Source organism: Fukomys damarensis, unplaced genomic scaffold (assembly GCF_012274545.1).
Source record: "Fukomys damarensis isolate Sample0158 unplaced genomic scaffold, DMR_v1.0_HiC HiC_scaffold_12, whole genome shotgun sequence".
NCBI lineage: Eukaryota > Metazoa > Chordata > Mammalia > Rodentia > Bathyergidae > Fukomys > Fukomys damarensis.
The window spans coordinates 14,768,032-14,790,879 of record NW_022900924.1 but is presented as its reverse complement, the minus strand read 5'-3'; the positions used below and the strand labels follow the sequence as shown (position 1 = coordinate 14,790,879).

At 51.8% G+C, this 22,848-nt stretch overlaps 1 long non-coding RNA gene and 1 pseudogene across 2 annotated transcripts; one reads left to right on the top strand and one right to left on the bottom strand.

Moving 5' to 3' along the window:
• Nucleotides 1-8,021: 8,021 nt before the first annotated feature.
• LOC104848331 lies at nucleotides 8,022-9,573 on the bottom strand (annotated as a pseudogene).
• A 2,236-nt stretch (nucleotides 9,574-11,809) lies between these two features.
• On the top strand, nucleotides 11,810-22,285 carry LOC117285669. 2 transcript variants are annotated; one of them, XR_004516737.1, is made up of 5 exons: nucleotides 11,810-11,914; nucleotides 14,534-14,632; nucleotides 16,582-16,656; nucleotides 19,587-19,935; nucleotides 20,685-22,285. It is a non-coding gene; the product is annotated as an uncharacterized LOC117285669 (long non-coding RNA). The 2 variants fall into 2 exon arrangements; XR_004516736.1 differs by lacking the exon at nucleotides 20,685-22,285 and having other exon boundaries at nucleotides 19,587-20,062.
• The last annotated feature ends 563 nt before the right edge of the window (nucleotides 22,286-22,848 follow it).

The following is a 22,848-nucleotide window of genomic DNA, read 5'->3' as shown; positions in this document are numbered from 1 at the left end:
ACACACACACACACACACACACACACACACACACACACACACACGTCAAGGTCACCAAAACCAAGGAAAGTTTTAGAAACTGTCACAGCCAGGAGCAGCCCAAGGTGTGAGGACTCTGTCACACGGGATCCTGGGACAGAGGAGGAGGGCAGGTGGGGACCCTTCCTGCTCTGGCAGTGGACCACAGATACACCTGGATGCAGAACAAATCCCAAAGCACTCATCGAACAGGCCGGGGCTGGGCAGAATGTGCCCGGCAAGGCGATGCCGACCCGCTCATTTAAACCCCATGCTTCCCGGAGATACAGGGACAACGCTACAGATGCAGAAACCAGGCAAGGGGCGGCGACGTGACTCGCCACCACCCCGAATCGTACACCATACCGCGGGGGAGCTCCTTGTGGAACGGTCCGGGTCAACTTGATGTCCTCAGGGGGCTTTAGGCTTTTGTCTCCCAGTGCTTTTGCTAAACGCCAACCTGCTACTTCACATCTCTCGTTCCCTTTTCCTTGTGTTTGGACGCCTTGCGCTAGCTCAATTTTGCCCAGTTGTTAAAAAAAACTGCCTGAAGTTCTACATAACGACCAGGAGGGGGCACCAGAGGACCGTGGAATCTTGACCACTTATCCAACCTGGCCGCGCACAGTGGATGGATGGAGTTTATTCCTAAATTTTCCTTGGAAGGAGACAGACCCGTGCTTTCTGGCCAGAAGGGCACTGCTCAACACAGCACCTGCTGTAGAGTAGTTGGTAAATATTTCCGCATCTAGGAAGGGATTGACTGGACAGGTAGGAAGGGACAGGAGCCGGAGGGGCCTCACACGCCCAGCCCTTTTTAGTTTTTATTTCGAGACAGGGTCTCACTAAGCCCCGAAGTTGCCCAGGCTGAGGTTGAGTTTGTAATCCTCCTCAGCCTCCACAGTGCTGGGATGACCGGAGTATACCACCATGCCTGGCTTTTGAATCCTTACATTTGGGGTCATTTCTTCCAGCATCCACAGGGGCCGGACACGGGCAGGGAAAGGGAGGCAGCTGTGGGCAGGAACGGGGCTGGTGGTTGAACCAACGCTGGGCTAAGAGGGAGGGTCCAGCAGGGGAGTCAGTGGGGCTTAGGGGAGGCTGTTGGGTTTGGGGATTTAGAATCCAGATACTCAACTTGGAAGCTGTGTGGCCTTAGGGTAATTACTCAGCCTCTCTGAGCTGGTCTGAAGAGTTAGTCCACTACTGTCTGTCCTAGCAGACTGGCTCACACCGAGCCTTGCCTTGGCTGCCAGCCAGCTGTGTGGCCTTGGAGAAGTCCCCGCACCTCTCTGGGCCTCAGTTTGGTCATCTGCAAAATGGAGTACCTGCCTTGACTGTATAGTGAGTGGGTTGATTGTTTTTGTCCAAAGGGAATGTGGGTGTCCTGATCCCAGTATCTCTGAATGTGGCCTTGCTCGGGAATAGGGCTTGGCAGCTGTAGTCAAGTTACACTGAGATGGCACTGGGTCAGGGTGGGTCCTGACTCAACGTGGCTGGGTCCTGGAAGAGACAGGGACGCATGCACGTGGGATACTGTGTGACCAGCTAGCACAGTTGGAGTAATGCATCTGCAAAACATCAAGGTTGTTGGGAGTGGTGGTGCATGTCTAGTCCCAGCACTCTGGGAGGCTGAGGCAGGAGGACTGCATGCGTGAAACTAACCTGAGCTGCTTAGCAATTTAATGAGATCTTGTCTCAAAACATAAAAACTGCTGGGGAATACAGCTCAGTGTGAAGGCCCTGGATTCAATCCCTACTGCTAAAAAAGAGAAAGAAGGAAATTAAAAAAAAAGAAAAGAAAAGAAAGAAAGAACGAAAAAGAGGGAGAGAAATCCGAGGCCTTCCTCTCATCTGTCCTGTCGGAGGACACAGTGAGAAGGTGGCCCTCTGCTAGCCAGAAGAGAAACTGCAACAGGAATCAATCCAGCCTCACCCCATCCCGGCTTCCACCTCTAGAACAGCGAGAAAGTCAGGGTCCCCCTGGCTGGGAGTCACTGCTGTCATGTGCTGAAGGCGTCTGGGGACCCTGCTTCTATGAGTTGGCAACAATTCCTGATTAACTTTCTAAAAATAAACTCAAGAAGAATCAACATTATGGCCACAGCTCACCGTTTGGTTAAAAATAAAAGAATGCACTAAAATCCGTATTGGTGAGGGTGTTAGAGAACAGCACTGTTATTCCCTGATAAACGGCTACAAAGAGGTACAGTTTTCCTGGACGTGTGATTTGGAAACCATTCAGGAGATTTTTTTCCTCAGAAGTGCCTTTTCTTGGAGCTTATCTTAGGGAAATAATTGAACACATGTATAAAAGCTTCAGAAATGTGAATCAATGCATTGTTTATAATAATGAAAGACAAAGCCGTGGAAGTGATCAACGATCATGTGTTGTTTAAAGTTTTTAAAAATTAAATACTATAGTTGATCTATACAACAAAATTATGGAACCCCTCCCTTTGGCTGGAAAGAGACACAGAGGCAGGAGCTGGGGCAGCCATTACACACCACGAGGTGAGGTCATGTTTGTCGAAAATGGAAGGGGAGGCTGTAGCTCCAGGTTCCACACCGGATGGAGAAGGAGAGGAGGAAGAGTAAATATCCTTGCTGGCAGAATCACATGGCCTCACAGGGCTGTTTAGGTTGGGTTTCCCAGGTGTCTCCTAACCTCGGTTTACCATCAGCTGGAACAGGTCACCTGACTCTAGCTGAAAGGCATGCTGGGAAAGCAATAGTGCACATCTGTTTGTCAGGCCAGAACTCAGTCACATAATTAGCTGAAGAAGACATGCTGCAAGATGTCGTTTCCCAGGCAGGCAGACGCAGCACCATCTTGACAAACTCAGGGTCTCATAAATGAAGGAGGAGAGTACTGAACGGGTGTTAGGTTTTGGTGGCCTGGGCTGGGATGTGGGCGTCAAGGTCTCTGGGACACCTGGGCCTGCTGCTCCTGGGGCCAAAGGGAGAGGGGGCCACATCGAACTTGGCCCCTCACACCCTCTCACAAAGCTGGGCCGAAGGACTCTGCTCCACAACATGGGGTCATTCCCAAGGAGACCCGAGAAAATCATGACTAAGCGTCACACCTCACGCTGCGTCTGAATTACTGGGGTGGAGGAGCTTCCTGTGTGCCGGGCGGGGGGCAACTGAGGGGACGATGCCACCATATCTCCTCGTGGGATGCACAGAGTGGCCGCCGTCTCCCCAGGGGATCTCTCTTTACCTTGTTCTACCCCGCGAGATGGGAGTTAGTATCACTCTTCTTTTTATTATCATCCTTTCCTGGTAAGGATTTGCTCAGAGAGGTTGGGGCAGTGTCTGTGGTCACACAGCGTCCTGCGTGTTGATCACAGCGACGGTGAAGGTTATATTTAGGGAGCGGGGACAATGTCCCAGATGCTGTTCTAAGTATTGCCTTCGTTAGCTTTTACATTAACCTCTTCACCAGGCAGCTATTTATAATTTCCACAGTCCAGATGGGGAGACTGAAACTCAGAAAGGGCAAGAACTCATCAAATCTCCCAGCTGGATGGTGGTGGAGTCACCAATACACTGTAAACACAGAGTTATGTTACAATTCTTTGTAACAGGACTTTCCCGGAGAGTCTTTACTCCTAGTCCAGGCTGGCCTTGAATCTGTGATCCTCCTGCTTCAGCCTCCTGAGTGTTGAGATGACAGGCCTGGGCCACCATGCCTGGCTTTTCGGTGTAACACTTAAATTACGATGTTCCTCTCCCTTTCTCCGAAGCAGAGCCGAAATGTTTGTTTATTCAGAGATTTGTCAGCAAGCGGGTCCCCAAAGTGCACGCATGCAATTCCATCATTTAGTCCTGCGCAAGCTACTGACTTCAGGAACTCCTGTGAGGCCCGTTTTACAGATAAACAAAGTGATACCCAGAGAGGTTGAGTGACTTTCCCAAGGTTGTACAGCTGGAAAGTGGCAGAGCCAGGACCTGAACCCAGGAACTCTCTGAGGTTCTGCTCCCAAGTGTGCCTCCCCGGGCAGCAAGCTGGGGTGCGGCCTGGGGGTGGGGTGCCCGGCCCAGGGGCATGAGAGAGACCGGAGCAGTCTGCCTCTTTCCCATGTCCTCTGTGCCCCTGGGACTCGGCCTCACTCACACGTACACAGCTGCCAGGGATCAAAGTCCTCTCCAAGATGTATTTGCTGTGAGTTCTAAACAAACGGGTGTTGCCATGTAGCTAAGAGAAACATCGGGAGGACACAGTGTACAAAAGCCAAGGGGCCTTTAAAGTCCTGGTGATTGATCAGCCCCGCTTTGGTCTCCGGCTCTGTGGGCGGGTGGGGCGGGAGCGGAGCCTCCATCTCCGAGTGCGCGCCGGCCACCTTGGATTCCCCATTCATCTCCGCCCGCAGCCCCGGGCCGCGGCCCTTCAGCCCCGCCCCCCGTCAGGAGACCACTGCGCATGCGCAAACCCCAATGTCCGCGGTCCAGTGGACGCTGAACTGGTGGCCCTTTCATCCAAGGCACCCGGGTGACAGACGAGGCGAGGACCTCAGCGGGGAGGCCGGGGTGCGGTCAGCGCTGAGCAAGCTCTGGGGGGTCGGGACTGGGGCAGAGAGGGAAACAGCTCCTCCATAGGACTGACAAGGCCAAGGCCAGCTCTGCACGGTGACGCTCACGGGACAGGTGGGGGACCAGGGACGTCCTGCATGCGTCCAAGTGGACTCGGATGGGTGATCGCGACAGCTGACCGGATGCTCTGGTGTCCAGACACCGTCCCTCTAGTGCAGCACCGGAGTCTGAGGGCGCCGGGAGGCCGGGCCAGTGTAGTGTGAGCGAAGGCCCGGGAGAGGGCGCCCTGTGAGTGTGGGCAGGGGTGGGGATGCTCGGCCCTGGACGGCCTGAGATGGTTTCTGGTGCAGGATCAGACAGCACCCCAGAGGTAGCCACGAGAGACCAGGCTGAAAACGCGAATTTGGGTCCTGCCTGATTTACTTCCCTCATTTCTGGGACAAAATAACTGATACGCACAATTTAAGAAGCAGAAGTTCGGTTTGGCTCACATGTCAGTCCATAGTCAGCTGCTCCAAGGCAGGGCCACTGTGCATTGGGGCGCTGCGGAGGAGAGCGGCTCACAGCATGGAGAACAGGAAGTGGAGAGTAAGGGAGGAGCCAGGGAGATGAGCTTTTCCGGCCAGACCCACCTCTTAACAGCAAGCTGGCTCTGAAGCCCACTATCCAATCACCTCCCCCAAACACGCCTGGGAGCCCTAGAGGGTCTTGGGCATCATCTAGACAAACAGGACCAACCAGAGCAGACCCTTGATCTTGTGGAGAAGTTCAGAGTTCACCGGAGAGCTCTGAATTTGCACATCAGGCAGCGGGTGAAGGGCTGGGTGTCAGTGTGCAGGGAGAGAAGGAAACGCAGCACATCTGGGGATTGTGCTGCGCTTGGCTCTTCCAGCCCAAGGCTGGTCATTCATGGAAATGGAAAAGTAAAGCAGGTGGGTTTTCCTCAGCACGTTTAAATGTCTGAACATAGATTAAAGAGCAAAATAAAAGACAGATAATAAGAAACAGAGAGACAGATCTTTAGCCAGTGGGAATGGGACCGCAGAGTGGGGGAGGAGGAAGGGAAATAGAAAGAAAGATGTGTTGTGAGCAGGCACCAACTTCCCAGGAGCATGTGATCATTACGTACTGCAACAGGCACTAATAAAAATAAAAATGAAAGAAGACGACGATTCTCTTAAAATCCTTTGCGCAGACCCTGGCAAAGAACAAGTGTTCAGTTAACGAGTCCTGATTCTCATTAGCTCTATGTCCCAGCTATGGGCCCAGTGAAGGACCCAGGGTAGGGCTGGGCGGGATCTTTCTGGAAAGTTTGTCTGTTGTAGATTGTGCCAGTCATCACGCAGTGCATGTATACGACCGATCTCTATTTGACAATTCAGATTTTCTAAAAAACCTCACAGCATCAACAAAACGGGACCCTAACCCTGCACCTCTCACGGAGAATCCAATGACCCATATCCGTCCCTCTGAAATGTGCATTGTATTTCTTTCTGTACCTGGAGGGCTTGGTACCTGTTGGTTCTGAGGCCAGGGTGGGATGGCAACTCAGAGCTCTTCCTGGGGCTAGAGTGACAGAAATTCAGGACAGGCGTGAAGAACGGTCTTATATATTTCAAAGCCTCACTTCAGCATTGACTGTGGTACGTGTGGGTAAATGTTTAACAACAGTTCTCTGAGAAAAACCCTGCCCAAATGTCGAGTGAATGAGAGACGTAGTGGTGCTTGCTTGTAATCCTTGCACTGTGGGAGGCTCAGGCAGGAGGATTGCAAGTTCAAGCCTAGCCTGGGCAACTTAGCGAACTCTTGTCTGAAAATAAAAAATAAATATGCTGGGCATGAGGCTCAGTGTTAAAAGCCCCAGGTTCAATCTCCAGTACCACAAAATCAGCCAATCAAATCAATCAATCCCAATATGTAGCAATTGCCAATGCCGCTGGTGTAAATACTACTCCTGGCCAATTTGTATAAGCCTTATGTCCTTGAATATGAAGTTGGGCAGATGTGTGTAGTAAAATTTCTATTTTATTATATTTCCGCCAGCCGGAAGTAAGTAAATGCAGTGAGATGATTAGGAAATGAAGAGTTTTGCATGTTTCCCTTGTTAATATAATTTATTTCATTGTAAGGTCATATAGTTAGACTTTTGGTGGTGCTGAGGACTGAACCTGGGGCCTTGTGCACACCAGGCAAGGGCTCTGACACTGAGCTGCACTCTTCATGAGCTACAGCATTTTTTTTTTTTAATCAAATTTAGGACTTTGCGCTTGCGAGGCAGGCAGTGGATCCGCTGAGCTAAATCCCTGGCCCCAGCATTAATTTTAATACTGGCCGAGTTCAACAGCTGGCACGCAGGGTTCCTGAACACTCCGTACCTGGCGCCCGATGTCAGGCTGACCCAACCGCAGCACACACAGTCCTGGTCCTTCTTCCTTCCGTTTCTGTGTCTGGAAAAAGCAGGAGAATCCTTGAGGATTACAGCGTCATTGGGAAGGTTGGAAAGGACGTCTGGGAAGACCTGGTCTGGACCGCGCACCCAAAGGCCACCGCTGTGCTTGGGGGGATGCTTAGGGGCTGCAAGCTGTGGGGTCTCTGTGGAGGGATGGGTTCCGTCCACACCCACTCATGTCCACGTAGCCCGTGGGAGAGGAACACTGAGGACCGGAAATGGGGTGCATTCCCCTTGCCAGCCCGTGGGCGCTGAGAATGGGATTTCCGCTCACATTTTTTTCATATAAATAAGTTCATTGCTAAATTTCCCCCATCGACATTATAGAAATATATTTTTAAAACACTGAAAGTTCACAAACTGTAGAGAACCCAACAACTATACTTTATTAAAAAAAAAGTATAACAGTGACATTTTAGAAATTGTTTTCGAAGACAAGTATATCTAACAGCAAAGAGATATGAATGGAGCCACAAATGGCAGAAATACAACACTAGAGCAGTACTCAGTCTGCACCAGAAATCACTGTTATGAAGTAGCTTCCACTTGAGAAGTTACACACTCACTTTGTCTCTGAACGAGCCTGTCTTGTTTTTGTCTTTTTGTAAGAAGTAGGTCTTTACTGCTACCGAGACAAAATACTAGACGTGAACAAACTAGGGAATGAGGGGGGATCTCCTTCCCTGGTTCCTGAACAGCAGAACAGCTCGTACAGAAATGGCTTTGGCACTTTAACCTTTAAACTGTGTTCCATGCCTCATCCCTTGATCCCACAGCTTCATACAATTTTTAATACCATATCATCGCCATACTTATTATATACATTATATGTACGCAGTCATACTTTCCCTCAGTCTAAAACAACGTAGCTTGTCCCCGAATAGGTCTACAGTTGTCTCTGTATGAGCGAGTCACTCATATAGCTTTCTTCTTGGTTCGAGGGCCATACGGTTCATCTGTTGCCATGTAAACTACCTCCTGGGATTGACTTAAGGCTGCAGTTTAATCCGAGCTGTTCAGTCATCACAGGAATCTGAGGCTCGACTCACACACCGATGGTTCTCTCTTCCGAAGCTGTTCCTGCTCGTTGGGTGGGTGTTGTGTCTTGTCCAGGTGATCCGCAGAGATACACAGAGACACATGCAAGAAGGGGTCCCCAGAGCCAAGGGGAGGGTTACCTGTCACCCAAACAGCACCGCTGAAGCAACGGAAGACAGGACAATGGCTGCTGCTGCTGCAGAAAAATCTTGCATGTTGCTGCCTGTGTGCTCAACCACAGTGCAAGTGTGCAGGCCTCCCACACTCACGAGAGATGTGACAAACCGGACACAGTACATGTAACCATAGAAACAGCCTTGTTCTTTAATTCCAACTCTGTCAGACCTGTAGGCACCGACCCGTGTCTCAGTGATCCCTAACAGATACATTTGAATGCTTCTCCCCAAAAGGGAAGTGTCTGAACACTTCTAAGACTTTTACAAAATATACTCCTGCCAATCCTGAGCACGACACAGCAGCAGCTCTAGAGTCCCAACCCAGGAACGAAGCGGTTCCGCCATGACCTCTGTCGCTTGGGTTGCTTTCCACTGTACACGTGTGATGCGGCCACACAGCATAAAAGCTGAAATCCACTGGAATTTGCTCAGTGTTCAGTTTAACGTGAAAATAGTACATAAAGCAGCACAGGCGGTCTTCAACTGGTAGATCACACAGCTTGTAGAGGTTTCAGTCCATGATCAGCTGGCTCCGAAGCCAGGAGGGCAAACACGCATCGCAGAGGAAGACCGCTGGTGAGCCCAAGGCAGCAAAGGTGACAAGAGTTTCCGCTCGTATTGGGTCTCGTTCTCTCCTCTTTCTCTCTCATCCCCACCTCCGTATCTTTTAGAAAGTGGTACTCAAGCATGCACACTGTTTTACATTTCATTCAAATTAAAATTTTTCTGGTACAAAAATAACATGAATCACCCCACATAGAGATAAGCCTATGTCTGGAATCCAACAAACACTTCGTCAGTCTTCGATGGTATTAGTGAAGAACATGCCCAGAGATTGCATTGAATCGATTTATGAATGAGTGAAGAAAAGAAAAATAAGGAAGTGCTCCCCGCTCTGAGCCGGCTGCTGTAAATATTCTGGTTTATGACTCTATAGTCATCTTTTCCATCCCGCTACTCTAATTGTGAAAAATAAAAGCTCACGAGATAGTCCTGATATGCTCGTTCATGTTGTGTTTTTAAATTAATCGTGAACAGGCAATTTGGCGGCGAGGGCTGTGAGAAGGCTGGGTGGAGCCCCTGTCCGAGGCCTGTCTAGGCCAGGACTTAGGCAAAGCCTTCTGTGTGTCGTCGCCCCCCGCCGCCAACCTGGAGCTGCTGCTTCCTGACTTGCTGGGGGCCAGGGCCCCGGGACCTACTGCAGCGCTTCCTGCTTCTCTGCCCAGCACCCTCTGGAGACCTGGGCCGATAAGGGTCCCTCTGAGACCTGTGGTGATAGGGTGGGGCCCGGCTCTGCGCTGGCTCATGAGGCCCCGTGTCACGGCACGGGTCTGTACCCCAGACTCTCTCTTGCATCCCTACCCCTGTGCGCCGGGGAGGGTCAAGGCAACAGCTGCCTTTGATCAGCCCAACATCTGGGCTGACTGGTGATCAAAGATGGGATCGCTGTGACAGCTGAGACTTGGCCAGGACCCAGCCTGGCTAAATGCACGAGTTGGGGAGGGGGAGCCTCCTCTCTTCCCACCCTCCAAGTCCTCTTTGTGGAGCTTTGCGTGTTCCTGTGGCACCAGGGAGAAGCCCACTCCACTGCCCTCGGTGCAGACACACAGAATGTCTCGGCCCAAGTCTGAAGGCAGTGCCAGAGGCAAGGGTTTGTGTGCATTGTGCTTCATGCAAGGGTCAGGACAGGAGGGAGAGGGCGTGACCACCAGTACAGTCATCTGTGCAAGTTGTGCAGGACGAGGGCACCATGAGATGCACCCCAGAAGGGTCTCCTGGATACCAAGGGGAGAAGCGTGCACCTGCTGGCTCCACCCTTCTGGGATGCAGAGGCCATGGGTGTGCAAGCTAGAATCCCCAGGTTACACAGCGGGGTGGAGCTCGTTTGCTGCTGGCACCTCCAGGCCACAGGACAGAGGGTCTCGGGTTTCCTCCAGTTTTGTCTGTGCCAAGCTGGTTGTGTGAAAGCGGGTGCCACGGCAGCGGTGGGGAGGGGAGCACAGAGGTCTTGGCGACATGCCAAGAGCAGGGAAGAGTCGGCAGGGTCTGTGGCAAGGCTGGCTTATTTTCTTTTATTTCTTTCTTTTCTTCTTTTTTTTTTTTTTGGTACCGGGGATTGAACTCAGGTCTTTGCGCTTGCAAGGCAGGCCACCAAACCGCTGAGCTAAATCCCTGGCCCGAGGCTGGTTTATTTTCAACATGGCCAATCACTAGCTGGCTCCTTCTTCCTCCACCCTGTGACTATTCCCCTCCCACCACCATCACCACCACCATCACCACCACCATCACCACCATCACCACCATCAACACCACCACCATCACCATCATCACCACCATCAACACCACCACCATCACCACCATCACCACCATCAACACCATCACCACCATCACCATCATCACCATCACCATCACCATCACCACCACCATCACCATCACCACCATCACCATCACCACCATCAACACCACCACCATCACCATCATCACCATCACCATCATCATCACCACCACCACCATCATCACCATCACCACCACCACCATCATCACCATCACCACCATCACCATCACCATCATCATCACCATCACCACCATCATCACCACCATCACCATCACCATCACCATCATCACCACCATCACCACCACCACCATCACCATCATCACCATCACCATCATCATCACCATCATCACCATCATCATCATCTTTTTTTAATGTACTGGGAATTGAACCCAGGGCCTTCATATTCAGTTACACCCGGTCTTTTTTTTTTTTAGACAGGATCTCACTAAGTAACTAAGTTACCCCAGGCTGGGCTCAAATTTGCAATCCTCCTGTCTCAGCCTCCCAGAACACTGGGATTACACATGTGTGTCACTGCACCCAGCTTCCCCTTCCATCCTTAACATCACAAGATGGCTGCCTGCCCTGCTGTAAGCCACCCTCTTAGGGTTGGATCATGTTCCCCAAATCTTCGCAGGTTGAAATCCTAAACCCCGGTCCATTCAATGCGACCTCACTGAGAAGCAGGCGAAACCTGCTAAGACGGACGACGACACCACCCTTAGAGTAGGGTGGGCTCTAGGTCCAAGGCGACTAGGGTCCTAAAAGGGGGGATCGGACGCGGACTCCCACAGATGGGGGAACCCCGTGCCATGACGCAGGGAGAGGTCAGGCTGAGACGACTGCAAGCGGAGGGCCCCTGGAGATCACCCGGGTCGGCAGACAGGAGGAAAGGGGCGAGGAACAGATTCAGCCTCTCAGCCTGGCCCACGCCACCTGCACCCTGAGGGCGTCTCCATCTCCAGAGGGCGAGACAGTAATCAGTGCTGTATGAGGCTCCCAGTCTGGAATTTTAATAACACAGCCCTAGCTGTGAACGCCCTAATGAACTAATGAACGCCCTAACGCTGCTTACTCAACCTCGCCAGAGACGACAGCGTTTATGCCATTTTTGGATTTTAGGCTCTGGTCCCCGCCCTCCCACCATGAACCAATGGAACAACCCATCCTTTCTGCACAGAACTCACCCACCAGTGAGTTTCAGAAGGAACTTCCGGAAGTTCCCGCCTACCCCGCCCCACCTCTGGCGGCTGCAGGGCCTTGCGAGATGCTTCCTTCTGGAGGAGAGCGGCTCCCCGGGAAGCGGAGAAACATCTCTGAGCCGGCGGAGCCCAGTGGATCCAAGGCACAGATGTTCTTTTAGTGAGTGGCCTTTGTAGACACATAAATCACGGGTAGGGAGGGAGCCTGAAAATGCCCGGCCAGAGTTTGGCGTGGACGGATGCCCACCGAGGACGCGCCACGGCCTCTGACAGTAGGTGCCTGTCTGCCGGCTCCTAGGAAGTTGGGACTGTGGATCTGATCCAGCAATTTGCAGACCGGAAATGGTCACCCGGGCTGTTTTTCTTTCACACCCCCCCAAGGTTTTGGCAGATTTGCAGGGCTGGTGCTGCATCTGGATTCCCTTTCTTTTACTGCTTCTGTGCACTTGCTTCTTGCTTGGGATCTGCAGGTGTCTTGGAGGTCTGCTCTTGGGTCTCAGGCCGCTCTGCCTGCAAAGCCAGAGAGCTGATGTTGCCGAGAAGCAGTGCACAACACCAGCATCCTTCTGGGGCGACCTTCAGCCAATGATGGACCAGTACAGGAATGTGGACACCCAGCTTCTTTTCCTGAGAGACTTGGGATGGGCTCTGAGCGGTAATTTACACTGCTGAGCTGCCCTGCAGGATCAGGCTAAAGCCCAGGCTTTGCTGCCGTCTCGCCTGGTGTGGCTTCCTCCCTCTTTCCCCTGGAGCTCTTTCATTAATCACTCTCACATCCTCCTGTCATTTCCCGCTACTGCAGATCTGACATCGGACATGAGGTTTAGTCCCTTTGAGCACCCCAAGTATCTTCTCAAACATCTTGGGCTACTTTCCATGGCCCCAGTCCAAACTGTGCTTCTGTGGTCGGAGGATAGCGTGTGCCCTGAGCACGAATGAGAGGAAAACTTCCACTGGTCCCTGCGGTGGTCAGGGAAGGCAATCGCGCATTGAACCTGGGTTTCTCCGTCCTGGGCTCAGCAGTGTCCAGAGCATCCCTGAGCTCTGCCACTAGAGGTCAGTAGTATCCCTGAGAGACCAAAATTGTCTTTGGACAGCGCCCAAAGTCCTCTAGCTGAGACCCATGGTGTTCACCCAAGGCCGGAGACTCTTGGGGCTCCCATTTCTAGGGGAGTGGTTTGATTCACTCAGGGGCATCCTGGAGGGGAAGTTGCAAACTGCATTCGGCCTTGGGAGCAGCTACAGGGTGTGGGGTGGGGTTAGGGAACGGATCTCAGCCGGCTCTGGTGTTCCTATATCAGGGAGAGAGGGTTCAGCATCGTGCCCTTATGGTTGAAAGGAGAGGAGGACTAATTTTGGTAATCGAATCACCAGTGTCCTCAAAAACTTCAGGGGTGAGCTGTGTGTGTGTGTGTGTGTGTGTGTGTGTGTGTGGAGATTCACTGCCAAATAGCTTTCCCCAGAATGGGGATGTCCCAGGATGCAGGACCTTTAGCACTGAAAGGAGCTGGGCCGGTGGGTCCCCACTTAGTGGTGGTGGTTCGTGCCCCCTAATACACCAGGATCCACACACTCTCACTGTGTCCAGGGAACCTGCCCACGCCAGGTGTGTTTCTAATATTTATGTAGTGATAAATGGACGAGCTGAAGTGCGCTCCAGATTTTACCTAAGTTTCCTCCCCATGGGATGGAAGATGGCAGTTCGGTGATGGTTTTGAAGAGGGAGAGGCTTTGTCTGGGTGCTCGGCACTCTGTCCTCAGCCCCGACCCTCCTGCATCTGCTCACTGCTCTCTGGAAGTGTGGCCACCCTGGACTGGAGCCTTCCCACATTTCCATTCACATCTCTCTCTCTCAACAGGGGGACTGGGCAACTGTGGTGCTGAAGGTTCACGTTTCTAAGCCACCGGAGGCCGTGGTGCCCTCCCTGGCTGTCTTCTCCACCAGGATGGGAGGTCAAATCATTCTTGTAAAAGGACCGTCTCCCAGACCCTCCTCCCCAGCTCCACTAAGGCCCACAGGCCCCTTCCCTCCTGAGCCAGTGCCCAGCAGTCTTGCAGAGAAAGAGCCACTTGTGTGCCCTGTGGGCACTCCTGCCTGGGGTGGACTGCTGGCGTGGCTGCAGGGTGACCTCCCCTGCCCTGGGCTCGGCTGCCTGAGCTGGCCAGGCCAGACCGGCTCTCAGGGGCTCACACCAAGGGAGGTCACCGCCACCTCCTCTTCTGCTCAGGGTCCAGCGTTTTCTTGGAAGCATTTGCTGGTGATTTTTCAAAAACCTTATTCTACTGCCTTTCCAAAAAACAGTCTATAAAACAATCCAGTGGCCAAGGGAAATGCGCCCTGGCCGGGGACTGCTTGGACGTGGTCAGCTGGGGCAGGGGCTGCTTTTCTTTGTGCCTGGCACTTTCATAAACTCGGCAACAACTTGGTTTTCTTTTTTTCACTTTTAGGGACATTTTTCTCTCCAAATAATGGGTCACTTAGTAGTCCCCAGATCCTGGAAGTTTTCAGTCCAGCCCCCCTCCCCCTGTTCTGCCCCCAGTAGATTCCACAGGCTACAGCTGCTCCCCTTTAAATGGGTTTGAATGGGTGCCTGTCACACAAGTTGCGGCATCTTTAGTGTGGTGGGGTGGGAGGCGACGAGGCCGAGAGCCGGCCCGTGATGTCAGAGCAGACTGCTGTTTGCTTGTGGCAGAGGGGACAGGCATATGGAGCTCGTGCCCCAGAGGAGCATGGGAAACCCCGCTCCTGCATCAGCGGCCCCGACCTTGCATCTCACAGGCATTGCACACAGGAAGCCCCTTGGCAAACGATCAAAGAGCACAGTCCCAGCTGGCAGACGTCTTGGGCTGGACACCTCCAGAAGCAGAGCCGCAGACCGTGAGTGGGGTGAAAGTTGTTTGGGAAAAGACCCCGGAAGAGGCGGGGCGGTGAGACAATGAGTGTGTTATGCTAAAACCCTCCTTTATTCTGTGGTACGGGGGATTGAACACAGGGCCTTTGCACTGAGCTACCTCCCCAGCCTTTTCTACATTTTATTTTCGTAAGGTCAGACTGAGGCATGACTGAGACCACCCAAGGCAGGCAAAGTTCAAGTGATGGGCGATCAGTTCATCACCATCTGGGTGCAGATGGGCCAAGGTCAAGAAGGTCTTTGGCTTGGAGAGGAGGGCACGCAGTTGATACGGGGGATTAGGTAGGGAGGGGGCACTGGTTGAAAGGATGGAAAATTTTACAGTCCCACGGGTGATGGGCCTGGGCCGGCTGACTAACAGGGCGGTGGTGAGAGCAGCAGGGCAGCTGCCCGCTGTCCCTTATCTCTGTGCTCCTGCGGGTGTGGGTAGCAGGTCCGCTTGGGGGCGGGTTTCCTTCCAAGTAACATGGGGCTTGGAGCCGGAAGCAATTCCGAGATGTGTGGAGAGGGAAGGTGGGAAGGCCTCTCAGAGACGGCAATGCGGGATGAAAGAAAAGAAAGGTCCTGTGGCCAAAGGGAACAGCAGCACAGGAGAGGTACGGTTTTTCAGATCTCCTAGGCGGAGTCACTTCTGTCTCTGAGATGGGCACAATGACGACTTCCCTCCTAGGTTTGTGAGGGATGAGAGGACCCAGGAGAGGAGCCCCCCAAATGATGAGGGCTCAGGTGAATCTGAGTCTGCCTCACTGGTCGTGGTGCACTTGTCTCCCCGCTGCCAGTCATCTGTCCGTGGAGCAGGGACTCCCCAGGCAGAGATATGAATTGGGACCTATGTTGACTTCTGTTTAAAACAAAAAAAAAAGCTGGGCGTGGTGGCGCACGCCTATGATCCCAGCACTCGGGAGGATGAGGCAGGAGGATCGCTGTGAGTTTGAGACCAGCCTGGGCTACACAGTGAGATCCAGGTCAATCTCAACTACATAGTGAGACCCTGTCTCAAAAAAACAAAACAAAACAAAGCAAAACCAAACAAAATCCCTTTAAACTGGGTGGCTTGGAAACAACAAAAATGTTTTTCTCCTCATTTTGCATGCTGGAAATCCAAGATGAAGGTGCCTGCAGACTCAGCGTCTGGCAAGGGCACCTCCTGGTGCACGGACGGAGTCTTAGGATCCATCTTCATGGGGCTGGAGGGTGAGGCGTCTCTTTGCCATCTCTGAGAACACCCCCAGGCCCTGGTCACCTTTCGGAGACCTCCCCTCGGGGGTAGGGTTGCAGTGTATGAGGACAGTGTACAGAGGACACAACCTTCAGGCCACCGCAGGGCCCGCCCTCAGGACACTTGTCACCCTTCCAGCCTCAGTTCTCAACAGCTCATCTCTGTGGGCCCAGATCTGATCCCACTAAAGAAACAGCCCGCTTCATACTAGAGCGTGAGTGGCTAGATCACACTGAAGGTCTTTCTTCTGACTTTAAATGAAATGTTGTACCTTCGTGCTAAGAGATTATTCTCGCAGCTCGGTGCTGACGCTCCTTGTGATGCCAAGAGGTCTCTCTTAGGGTCCCCTGAGCCTCTTTGGGTGGGTGGCCTAAGCATCAGGAAGTGGGGCTCTCATCACAGCTGTCAGTCAACATTCTATGATTTAAAAAAGAAAAAAAGAATTTGTAGTACTGGTGATTGAACTCCAGGCCTTTTCACTGAGCGACACTCCTAGTCCTCTATTTATTTATTTTAAAATTTTGAGACAGGGTCTCACTAAGTTGCCCAGGATGGGTTTGCACTTGCAACCCTCCTGCCTCAGCCTCAGCCTCAGCTGGCATTGAAGGTGTGAGCTGCCACACCCAGCTGTTCTATGATTTAAAAATGGCCTTGCTTCTCTTGAGCCTCTCTTAATCCCACACCCTTGTTTTATAGATGAGAACATCGAGTTTACGTCAAATTGTGCAGAGCTCACCCTGGAGGCGCCGCGGGGCCTAAGAAAAATATAAGGTCAGAAAAAGATTTTGTTTCCCTTCAGCCTATGTCCTCTAGTGCTCATTTTCAGTTTCACAGTATTTTAGAGACTGGGTTGCTTAGCCACTACCGGTCCAATTATTTAAATAAGGATGACCAAAAATCACATATTTAAAGAAATTTTATAGATAATATAATAGGATGTACAAAAATGACTTTATCAAATATATTCAATACAGAATCGACTGGTTGAATGACACCTGCCTGAGTGGTGCTTGGGTAAACGGTTAACTGGCTAAGTAACCTAAATGTATTTTCGGTCTACTCTGAGACCCAAAGTTTGAGGTATCGGTGTTCCAGGCGGTCCCTGCTCAGAGTCCTCTTTCCTGGCATGCAGAAAGTACCTTCAAGTTCACACGACATTCGTCCTATCCCATAGCTGTGTTCTAATCACTTCTTTTTTTTTTTTCTTCCCACAACACTAAAATAAAATGAAACTTTATGATGAGAAATAAACACAGCTGGCTACTCCAAGACAGTTCCCTGGAAAGGACAGCAAAGTTCAAGCCGCTCTTCTTAGCAGGAAGCCGTCCTATTGGACCAGGGCCCCATCCGAAGACCCTACTTAACCTCATTACCCCTTACAGACTCTGCTCTAAAATCTTGTCACATTCTGAGGTTCTGGGGTCAGAACTTCAGAACAGGAATTTGGAGGGGACCCGGACTACTGCAGAGCATGTGTCTTTGACATAAAGATAAATGTTTGGCTAAAAAAAAAAAAAAGAACTTAGTCAATTTAAAGGAAGCAAATCTTAAGTAAATGATAATATGTTGTTATAGCAAAAGTACAAAAGAAGTAGAAAAAGGGCAATTTGTTTTATCTATCTGTTGCTGTGTAAAGAACTACCCCTAAATTTGATGGTTTTCTAGGATAAGAATTCAAGAAGGGTGATCTTCTCTTGATCTACTTGGGGTCCACTAGGGCAGTAGGACTTCTTCCCAGATGGCTTCTTGGAGTGTTTATCCAGGGCTTCCCTCACCCTCCACCGGGTGCTGCCTTCTCCAAAGCCTCCTCGTGACGCTTGGGCTTCCTCACACCATGGTCACCCAGGCTTCATATACGATGGGTGACTTGTAGCAAGTTTGGAGAGACCTGGATGGAAAGGCCCAAGGCCTTTTATGACCGAGCCTTTCCTGTCCCCGCTTGTCACTTCTGCCATAGTCTACTTACTGGTCATGTTAATCACGGAGGTCAGTCCAGATTGTAGGGGAAGGGAACCTTTACACCGCCGCACTTGTTAGTGCTTGCGGAGTCCCTTGGTGGGTAGGTGGCTTCATCCTACTTCCCTGGGCTCGGTGAGTCTTGCTGCCTTGTAAATTCCAGCTACCCACTGACACCTTAGGCGTGGTCCAATATTTATGTAGAAAACTCCTAGAGGGTGGCATCTGAGGCCTGGCCAGGCTCTGAAGAGTGTAGTTGGGCCACCCCCTCCATTGATGGCCACTCCTTAGCTTTTGGTGAGCAGAGTGAGGAGCTGGCCTCCTCTTCTACTAAAAGCCCCTTCCTTTTCCTCTTGGCCTCACTGTGACTCCTGAATGATTCTCAGAAGTAAAAGTTTTCCCCTCCTTGCTCTCCTCTTGCGCAGCCAGGAGTGTAAATTTAGATTTCTGGTTACTCGGGCAGAAAAGAACTCCTAGAACTGGGGCAGCAGAAACCCTTAGCCTCCAACAAAGAACCATGTGAGGAGGACTCAGAAGCTGGAGTGGGGCCAGGGGCTCGAGACCCTGGGACGCTCCCCCCAGTGTCCCCCAGGGCAGCGCACCCCTGTGCCTGCCACCCCTCCCTAGGAAAGGGTGGCATAGGGAAAGAACGTGGGGGTTAGGGAAGCCCTGGCTCTGGCCACGGGTGCTGTTCCCGGGGTAATGGTGATGGCAGGAACCATGTACATCTGGCAGGTGCTTATTACAGTCACGTGTGCGAGGTGCTTGACACTCGGGGATCCACAGCACACGACGACGGTCGGGCTCTTAGCTTCTTCAAGTGAGAGAATCCTGCCTGTATTTCCTGGGGTGTCCAGGCCAGCGAGCTGGAACTCCACGGGGAGCTTGTGCACCTGCTGACTTGGGACCGGGGTGAGCTGGGGGCTGCCATGGTCCGCACCCCATCCTTTCTAAGTGTCTCGAATCTGGGACAGCTGTGTGCAGAGAGACTGGGGAGGAGGCAGGACCAGACTTCCCTACAGGTCTGAAACAACACTGGCCCCCGTCCTAGTGCTTCCTTCTTCAGCTCTGGCCTGGTCCTGGGTTAGGGGGTAGCCTGGTGGCACCCTGGGGGCAGAGGCTTAGAAGCCCTCTTGGTAGTTGTGTGACCTCGGGTGCATTTCTTTCCGGCCTTCTCTCACCTCAGTTTCTTCTTAGCTAAGAAGGAGTAAAAGGGGTTGCTCAGGGCCTGAGGGTTATAGAAGCAGGTTTCTAACCCAAATGTCCAGCAGCTACCTCCAGCCCACAGGTGTTCTGTGCAATACTGACTGAGGAGTTTGAAATGCTCGTGCAGAGAGAGATGGAAGGCCAGAGCAGCCAAGAGCTGATCTAGTCCTTTGGGGAAGGACTGGTTCTTTAGGTGGATGCCAGAGTCCTGTTGGCTGGAGCCATGGGCTGGCCTTGGTCTGGGGTGGGGCGGGATGGGGTAGGCCTGAGGAAGGGCTGGGTTTCTTTCACTCCCCCAGAGCACCTGGGAAGCGTCAGGTAGAAGGACACGTCACCATCCCATGTGGGGGCGTTTTAGTTTTAGCCCCGGACATGAGTTTTCCTGCGTGCTTTCAATTTCCCTTTCCTCCAAATTTCATCTGCCCACCTTCTCCGTGTGCCAAGTTCCTCCCGTGCCCAAGGACAGTTAGAGGAAGGACAGGCCCAGGGTTTAATGACACGTAGGGTAACCATCGCTGTTTCCTTCTACCTCATCATAGGTGGGATTCAAGAAGAAAGTTACCAGGCCTCCTCAGAGGAAGCAGTGCAAAGCCTGCCTTGTGCGTGGGGTGAGATACCCGTCAGTTCAGCGGTCACCGATCCAGACTGGAAGCGGACTCAGGCCTGGAGAGGCCCAGGCCCTTCCAGTACCAGTGGGGGCAGCTAGGACCCCACTCTCAGGGATTTTAGCTGTAGCTCTGAGAGCCAGAAGCCGGGACTTGCTCAGCTGCCAGAGGGATGGAAGCCATTCTGCCTTCCTCAGGAGAGGGGCCCAAATGAGCCCCTCCTCGGACTCGACTGGCAGAGCTCCAGGGTCTCCCCTGGACGCCCCAAAGCATGAGCAGTACGGTTAGTGATGGGACAAAACTGAGTCATTTAGGTGGAAAAACTGGACCTCGAGGGGGGACTTTCTTCAATAAAAGCATAATTAACATAATTTAAAAATCCTTTTTTAATAGGACAATTTATTTCATAGGACGGCAATTTTTTTCTCCAAAGGAAAAATTAAACACTTAGGTTTGCCATACTTGGAAAACAGAAATAAGAACAAAGAAGATCAAACATGTCTCTAGTTGATCCTACTACGAAAGCGTAACCATGGGACACACCTTCAACACATGAATTGAAGGGTGTAAGATGTAGATTGTGTTTGAGATGATGGCTCATGTCGTCCGAATTGTTTCCAGCCTGCTTTTCCAGAAGACTTTTGAACAGATTTTTTCCAAACCACTGAACCTGCTGTAACATTGCTTTAATTGGCCTCTTGTGTTTCACCACATAAATGAATCAATATAAGCTATCTTTTTTTTTTGGATATTTGTGTTATTTTTCATTATTTATTTATTGATTGGTGGTACTAGGAATTGAATCCAGGCCCTCCACACTGAGCTACCTCCCTAAACCCTAGTATTTTTTTTTTTTTTTTTAAATTTAGAGAAGGCTTCTCGTGGAGTCTCCCAGGTTAGGTTCAAACGTGCAATCCTCCTACCTCAGACTCTTAGAATACTGGGATTACAGGCATGCACCACCACACCCAGCGCCATGTTTACTTTCTTAGCCAATGCTGAAACAAACTACGTCTGTTTCTCTCTCAGCAGGTTTCCTCTTTTCTCCGCAGGAGTGAGCCCTCCCTGCCTCTCTCCTGAATTGTTTGGAAGCGAGATGACATTTGGTCGCACGGGGGCGCTCGTGTTCTTCAAGCAGCAGCAACTGGCCTGGCGCAGGAAGAGCTCTGGCTTGGGTTTGCTCCAAGGTCCAGGAGACCTTGCAGGAGGGATTTGAACCACTCAGCTGCTTACCCACATCAGATGAGCGCCATAGCAACCTTGCCAGTGCAGCGCTTCGCATTACACAGCAAAACGGTGCAACCAGCCCGGAGCATCAGGGGAGTAGTACTCAGCCCTAAAAGAAGGGAAGGAAATCAGGGTTTGCAGGAAAACGAGTGAAACTGGAGCTCATCATTTTAAGTGATAGAAGCCAGACACAGAAAGGCAAGCATCCCATGTTTTCTTGCGTGTGTGGAATTCAGGGGGGAAAAAAAAACAACATGAAAGAAGAAGAGAGATGATTAGAGACGAGGGAGAGGATTGGAAGATGGGGCCAGGGGAAGAGGAGGGGGTAAGATCAAAGTACACACGTGCGTGCGTGGAAATGAGCAGCAGAGTTACTGCTGCGTAACCAACGTGCATCAAAGAAACAAAAAAGACCCAGAAGAACGGGGTGTGCACAGTGCTGGGCACAAGGACAGAATTTGAAACAGCACCAGCCCCCCCCACCAGGTCACCCGGAAGATGAAACAGTCTAGCAAGGCAGGGCTTGTAAAGTAACCCCCATTCCTAAATAGCATGTTTCCGTTATTGTGCCGACTTCTGCAGCCCAGAACCCCCTAGGCAGTCCTGTCCCACTGTGCCTTTGGCCTTTAGCGGAGAAATTGGCCACAGGTGCACCTGCTTTTGCAGGGAGGTTTCCCATCCAACACCAACTCTGCAGGGGCTGCACTGGGTGACACTTTCCCTGCCTCAGCCGTCAGTCATGGTGGCCTCTGGGCGCTGGGTTTAATTGTTGTTTGTGAGCTGATTAAGCCAGGCCCAGTCTGCATCCGTCACCAGGCTCTTATCTCCCATTCCGAAGACATATGACTGACAAGAGTAAGGCGCTCAGTGAACACTGGCTCTGCTCTAATGTGTGTGTGTTTATCGATCTCCATATGTAGAGCGGCATGAGAACACTTACAGCAAACCGAATGTGAAGCCATAACTAAGAACGCTTAGAAAAGAGGCCGCGAGAACGCATGGGTGCGTTATGCACCGCGAAGCCTCTCACCAGCCCTGGGAGGAAAGGGCTGTTCTCAGCCTGCCTACTTCGCAGATGAAGCTGAGGCCAGAGATGCCAGAGGACATTTCAGCACCCGTTACCTTTACCGGGTCGCAGCCTCAGAGCAGAGCTGACAGTCAAGCTTTTAAAGGGCTATCACAGCACCTGGTACACAGTGTACACCGAGTTCCCAGTGGCCGTTATCACGGGAGGCTCGTAAGAGGCCCGAAACAGGCAGCCTGGGGAAAACCCCCCACTCCTCCCTGATCTCCTCCGCATGGCGGCTGGAGCTGGGTTATCTCATGGAGGCCTTTTGACCTCTCAGAGAGTGGGGGTCAGGGCTGGGGCAGCAGGGGCCGCATCTGTCACATGAGAGAGCCCGGGAGGACTGGCCAGCAGCTGGGGATGAGGCCCAGGGCAGGGGGAAGTGGGGTGTGAGAGGGGCGGCCTCAGCCCTGGCCACCCCTTCTCCAGGTCCCGGCTTTATTTGGCTGGTCCTTAAGGTTTTTGGTTTAATGCTTAATTTTGTAAGTTTGAGTATAGGCCCGTCTTTCAAGAAAACTGATATTCAGGGAGAGTGGTCAGCACTGATGTGTGACTACACACACACACACACACACACACACACAAGCTTTACTTCTGTTTGCAAAAACTGGCTTGCACGATGGTGTGAACTCTGCCGTGCACATTTTTTATTACTGGGTCTTGGACGTGGCTGCCAGTCGCAATCCCGGGCCCACCTGCCTCCTTTTATATCCATGCTATATTCTGCACTTTGGATGTGTCAATTCCCGCCACTTACCGACTGAGGGACCCGCAGGTCATGTGCAGGGTTTTGATGCTGTAAAATGTGCCACCCTTGATAGCCTTTGTCCTTGTTCTTTGTGTTTGTACTGCTGCCTCCGTGTCACTAGGACGGAATTCCAGAAGTGGGTCCAAGGCTGTGCG